The following is a 6,000-nucleotide window of genomic DNA, read 5'->3' as shown; positions in this document are numbered from 1 at the left end:
ATTTTGGAAGGGCTGACTTGGCCTCTGAGCTACCTCAGTCCCGTCCACTGTTTTGATTCATTAGGCTTTTCTGAGCTCTAGTGATGAAGAAGGATTGCCAGGCAGCACTTGGTTCAGGGGAAGGAGATTTGCAACCTGACGGCCAAAGATACTAAGTAGAGAACTGGTTCAAGAAGGGCTGGGAGGCTTTAGAAAAGGATATGCTGACAATACAATCTTTTTCCTGTATTTTTTTTCAGCTTTACCTGAGATGCCTTACCTATTAGTCGATACTCTATAAATACCACTTACAGTAATTAAGTAATAGAGATTGCAAACATTTAAACAGTGTAATGATAGCCTCTGCATGCATAATATTTGCACACAGTATCCGCAGCATTTCAGGGGAGAAAACAAATTAATCTGTTGGCTTTAAGCATTTAACAAATCACATAATACGTATGTGGATTAGTTGACTCCATTAATGCTTGATTTGAAAACCTCAGCTCCCACCTCTTTAAATGCTCACAATTGAAAGCTGCATATAACTTAAAAGGGAAATTGACCCTGTAGTCACTGAAGTAAATCTTGAAAGGTAAATCATTCAATACATGGCAGCTGCGTGTCAAGGAAAAGAACAGAAAAAGACAGAAGAGTCTGTAAAATTACGTAGGGCCCACCAGGAAGGGAATGTTCCCATGTGCCGTGAGCTGGCCCCGTGGAAGGGAGTGACAGCTGTCAGTCACATCCACCCGGCCACAGGAGAGGGACAGTCTCAGCTCCTTTCTCTTAGGGGCTGAAGTTCCCCGTCACGTGTGGGGGGTCCCGTTACTCACTCCATCCGCTTCAGAATGTGGGGTGTGGCTCCTGGTTTCCCCTTTTTTTCCTGGGGCCAGAATGTGGGGCCTTCTGACCAAGGACCCATCCACCTTCCCTCCACAGCGAGGGCCTTGTTGGCGTTAACTGAGGCCATATGACCGTCCAGTGAGTTCTGACAGTGGACTCTTGTTCTGAGCACCATATTAGTAGGCAATCTAAATTTGTGATTCGAGCTGGGAGAAAGCAGGGGGAATTCGGGATGGCAAGCCAGACTCGTGGGAGATCATGTCTTCGTAAAGCAAAGCTGTCCAAATGAAAGGGCCGTGGCAAGAGGGCTTGTTCTCTGTGCCCAATCTCTGTGGTTTTACTGCTCCGCACACAGCAGGAAGCCCGAGCCATCCCTCTGCCTTGGGTTCTCCTTGGATGATTTCACCCATTCACAGTCTTAAAGGGACAGAGAACTTCTCAGAGCTTGGGTTTTACTCTTGGCTTGGGCACTACTTTGACTATAAGATCTCAGGACAGTCTCAAAAGTTTTCTGATCTCAGTTTCACCAGTTGGAAAATTAGAAGTGTTTACCAGATAATGTCTAGCTTTTTCCAGCCCTGATATCCCTCTTTGTTTTGTTCTGCTTTGTTTTTTAGATTGTGAGAACATCTATTAGCATGTAATTTATTGGTAATATAAGCTGCAGATTTATTTATTTACCTTTATTAAGGCATAATTGACATACAAATTTAATATATTTACAGTGTACAATGTGATGTTTTGAGATATGCATATGTTGTAAAAAGATTAAATCAAGCCAATTAATATAGCCATCGCCTCACATATTTACCAATTTTTTTGCTGGTGGGAATTTTTAGGATCTACTCTCTTCTTAACATTTCATAACACAGTGGTAAACCGGTGAGGTGATGGATTAATTATCTTGTTTTAATCTTTCTACAATGTATATGTAGATCAAACATCACACTGTTATACCCCATAAATATACACATTTATTATTTGCCTGTGAAAAACAAATAAATTTGTAATAAAAGATCTACTCTCAGCAATTTTCAAGTGTACGAAACACTATTATTAACTATAGTTACCTGGCTGTATAATAGATCCCCGGAATTTATTCACCCTGTGTAACTGCAAGTGTGTCCCTTTGACAACATCCCCTAGACCTGATCCCCCAGCCCCTGGTAACCATCCTACTGTCTGCTTCCACAAGTTCAGCATTTTTAGATTCCACATAGAAGTAAGATCGTGGCTGGAGAAAATGCTCTGATATTTTATGCTTCTATCAGCATTTCCCGCTTCGTCCATCCTCTCACTCGCCTTTCCTTTTGTTCAGCTTGGTGAGTTTAGGAGGGATTTCATCCCCCTCGCCTTTTCATCTGTCCCTTCTGCTTCTTTCTTCAGACCACATTCATCTTTCCTCCCTGTCCCTGTGGGTCAGGCTATTCCCTTGTAGGGTTTTCCCTTGTGTTTTCTTGAGCTTCTCCTTCCTTCTTCATGAACTAGTCCCCAAGCAAAAAGAACGAAGTTTTGACCCTTTCCTAATCCCAAGATATTGCACCATGTTCTCTAATGCTCTCTGAACAGATTGCTCTTCATCCTTTATTTTGGAAAATTAGCTTAGGTTTTATTAAATGCTTAAGAGTGCGCGATGTGCTTATCTGCATGTAAACCTTAATAAGACTTCTGAGAAAGCTGAAAGTATTTGTCTTTTTTGCCCCAGGCACTGTTGAGAAATTTAGTAAGAGTGAACTCTAAAAAGTGCAATATTCTTCCACCTGTTTTGCCAAAAATTTAATTTACAAAACTTTGGTCTTACATAAGCAAAATGTATTAAGCTTACCTGAACACAGTTAGAGTTCTCAAAGTAGGAGGGTGGCTAAGCAAAATAAACAGTATAACGAGCCTCAGTGTGATTTCGTACCAGGTTTTTCTTCATCTTATTGTGAGTTCAAGGACTGTTTTCTTCAGGTTGTTCTTTCTCAGCCAAACGAGGAAAATAAACGCAGTTGAATGAGTGCAGCTCCAGCCTCATTTTAAACTATTCATTTGTTTCGATTTCCTCCACCCCAAGCGTCTCAGCATTTCTAGCTAGTAGACAAAGTGAGAGTCGCTGGTTTCACTTTTTCTTTGTTCTTGTCTCTTACTTGCTGATAAGCAAGGACCTGTGGTAACAGGAGCCCTCAAGGGGAAGAAAATGATAATCCTGTTGTCTGGAGAATGAGAGGGACTAATGGTAGTAAATGCGCGAAGTGACCTTGTCACTATATACTGCTCAGGTCACCGTAGGTTCGGTGGATGAGGAATGTGTGTTCAGTGACGAAAATGAAAACGGACGTTTTGCTGGAGTCTGTGGCAGGGGCTGGTTGTTGTCTGCGTTGCACTCATTCCCACACTATTGCTAACACAACTCCTGTCATTCTGGAAGAAGATGAGCCCAGATACTTACTTTTCTAGCCTCCCTTGTAAGTAGGGATGACACATTAGACACAGCGACAGGTATGTCATGGTTCAAGCCAATTACACATAAGCATAAACCTACTGGATCTCTGAGAATGTTGCCTCTCTCCCAATAGAGGGACAGATATGGCTGGTGTGTCTTTTCTTCTTTCTGCCTTGAATGTGAATATATTGATCAGAGCTGCAGCCACCTGGCATTACTGAGCTTCTGAACCAACACTAGCAATTGCTTAGATCAAAACTTCTTACTTACATTGTTGAAAAATAAGCCTTTCCTTTTTTTTTCTTTTTTTTTTTTTTTTTTTTTTTTTGAGACGGAGTCTTGCTCTGTCCCCAGCCTGGAGTGCAGTGGCACGATCTCGGCTCACTGCAAGCTCTGCCTCCCAGGTTCACGCCATTCTCCTGCCTGAGCCTCCCGAGTAGCTAGGACTACAGGCATCCACCACCACGCCTGGCTAATTTTTTGTATTTTTTAGTAGAGACGGGGTTTCACCGTGTTAGCCAAGAGGGTCTCAACCTCCTGACTTTGTGATCCTGCCCGCCTTGGCCTCCCAAAGTGCTGGGATTACAGGCATGAGCCACTGTGCCTGGCCAAAATAAGCCTTTCTTTTTAAGCCACTGTAGTTGAGTTTTTTTGTCACTTGCAGCCAAGAGCTTTCCTAACTGATAGATTCTCTCCCACATATTTTATTGTAAATTAGTAGATTCCCACCCTCTGTTCTTTCTCATGTTGTAGACACAAACCTGCTTCTATTCATTTTTTATGAACACCATTTCTGGAGATCCATGTGTCTGTCAAGAGTCCACCCAAATATACATGGATTAGAACATGCTTAGAGAAGAGGGCGATTATCTGTGTGGGAAAAGGTTCAGGAGGGATGAATCGCATGTTCCCACAGTGAGAAGGCTGCGAGCACTTTCCTCTCCACTCACGCCAGCCCTTCTTCTCCTTCCTGCTCACTGCCTACTACTTTGGAGGTTATTATCAGGTTCACCCATTTAATCTTCATAGTTTGACATGGTTGGACTTGAAAATCTTGGCTTTTTCCTTGTCCCAGACAAGAACCAGTCATCCTTGATCCTTTATCTGCCACTCCTGCTAATAAGTTAGCAGAGTTTACATAACCCACAGTCTGGTAGTTTATACTGGGCATCATTAAACACTATTATGCAGCTCTATTTCTTGGCATCAGCACATATTTTTCCAGGTGGAATTTTCCTTCTGTTTGTTAGTGTGGAGAGGCGGAAAAATGTGAAATCCTCTTCTGCATGACATTAGAAAAAAATGTAGGAAGTTGGTAAAAATTGCTTTAATACATGCCCAGTAGTAGCTAACAATGAGAGGGCACTCCCTAAGTGGCAGGTATCGTGCTAAGCATTCGTCATGCATTATCCCATTTAATCATTATGGTATTCCTAGGACATGGGTATTGTTATTTTTCTCACTTGATAGATGGGAGAAAAGAGGCTATGAAGCATTAGATTGGTCCCTTATTGACTGAGTTAGGGGCCAGTCTGTACTGTAAACAGCATCTGTGTTGCAAAATGTACAGTAGGAGGTAGACTACAGTCCTTAGTCTAAACTTTCTCCGTTTTTAAGAGGGTCTTGGAGTCTAAAATACCCAAGCAGGGCAGAAATATACGGCCTGCTGGTTAGTGTACTTGAGCTTCAGGTTTCTCAAATCACTGAATTTTTCAGCATGGTAGTTTGGAGGCAAGGGTTCATGACCTGCAAGATTAATTTGTTCCAGTTTTCTTGCATCCTACATGAGTTAAGTGATCTATCCAGGTTTAACTGCCAGACATCATTGAGGCCTCCTGACCTCCACTGCAGCACAGGTTCTGCTGCGGGGCTGAGTGTTCATTCCTGTTTCTGTTTTCTCACTAAAACCACTCTGGGCTTTGCCTGTGTGGCTGTGGTTCTCAAAATGTGGTCTGCATACTCCAGCAACACTCTGTCCTTTTTGCCATCACACCGATGGTGCCAACACAGTGTGTGCAAAACTGTGGGCATCTTGGCAGGAACCAAACTGGCAGCAGCAACAGCCTGTGTGGTCTTTGTAGCTCTCCATACATGTTCCTTGGGAAACAAATGAGCAAAAAGAAATGAGTTTCACTTAGGAGTGTCCCGGATGAAGGAGAAAAAAATAATCAACGGCATTTCCTCTCAGCCCTGGAGGACAGGTCCTCTTCCAATTTGTGTGAGGGAAGCAGAGGTAGCGCCAAGCATGTCTGTTGCGCACCTGGGTGCAATAGGCACCCCCAGGAAAAGTTCTCATGGGACCCAGTTGAGAGCTAGACTCTTGCTGTTTGAATGCATGACATTTGTATAAGCAAGAACAAAGATGTATGCATGCATGTGTCTTTATAGTAGAGCGTCTTTATGGTAGAATGATTTATATTCCTTTGAGTATATACCCAATAATGGGATTGCTGGGTCAGATGGTAATTCTGCTTTGAGTTCTTTGAGAAATCAGCAAACTGCTTTCCACAATGACTGGACCAATTTACATTCCTGCTAGCAGTGGAGAAGCATTCCCTTTTCTCCACAACCTCACCAACATCTGTTATTTTTTGACTTTTTAATAATGGGTAGACTGGATAAAGAAAATGTGGCACATATACACCATGGAATACTATGCAGTCATGAAAAACAACAAGATTATGTTCTTTGCAACAACGTGAATGGAGCTGGAGGTCATTATCCCAAGCAAACTAACACAGTAACAGAAA

Source organism: Rhinopithecus roxellana, chromosome 4 (assembly GCF_007565055.1).
Source record: "Rhinopithecus roxellana isolate Shanxi Qingling chromosome 4, ASM756505v1, whole genome shotgun sequence".
In the NCBI taxonomy this organism is placed as follows: Eukaryota; Metazoa; Chordata; class Mammalia; order Primates; family Cercopithecidae; genus Rhinopithecus; species Rhinopithecus roxellana.
The sequence above is the reverse complement of the archived record's forward strand: the minus strand, read 5'-3'. Positions refer to the sequence as shown.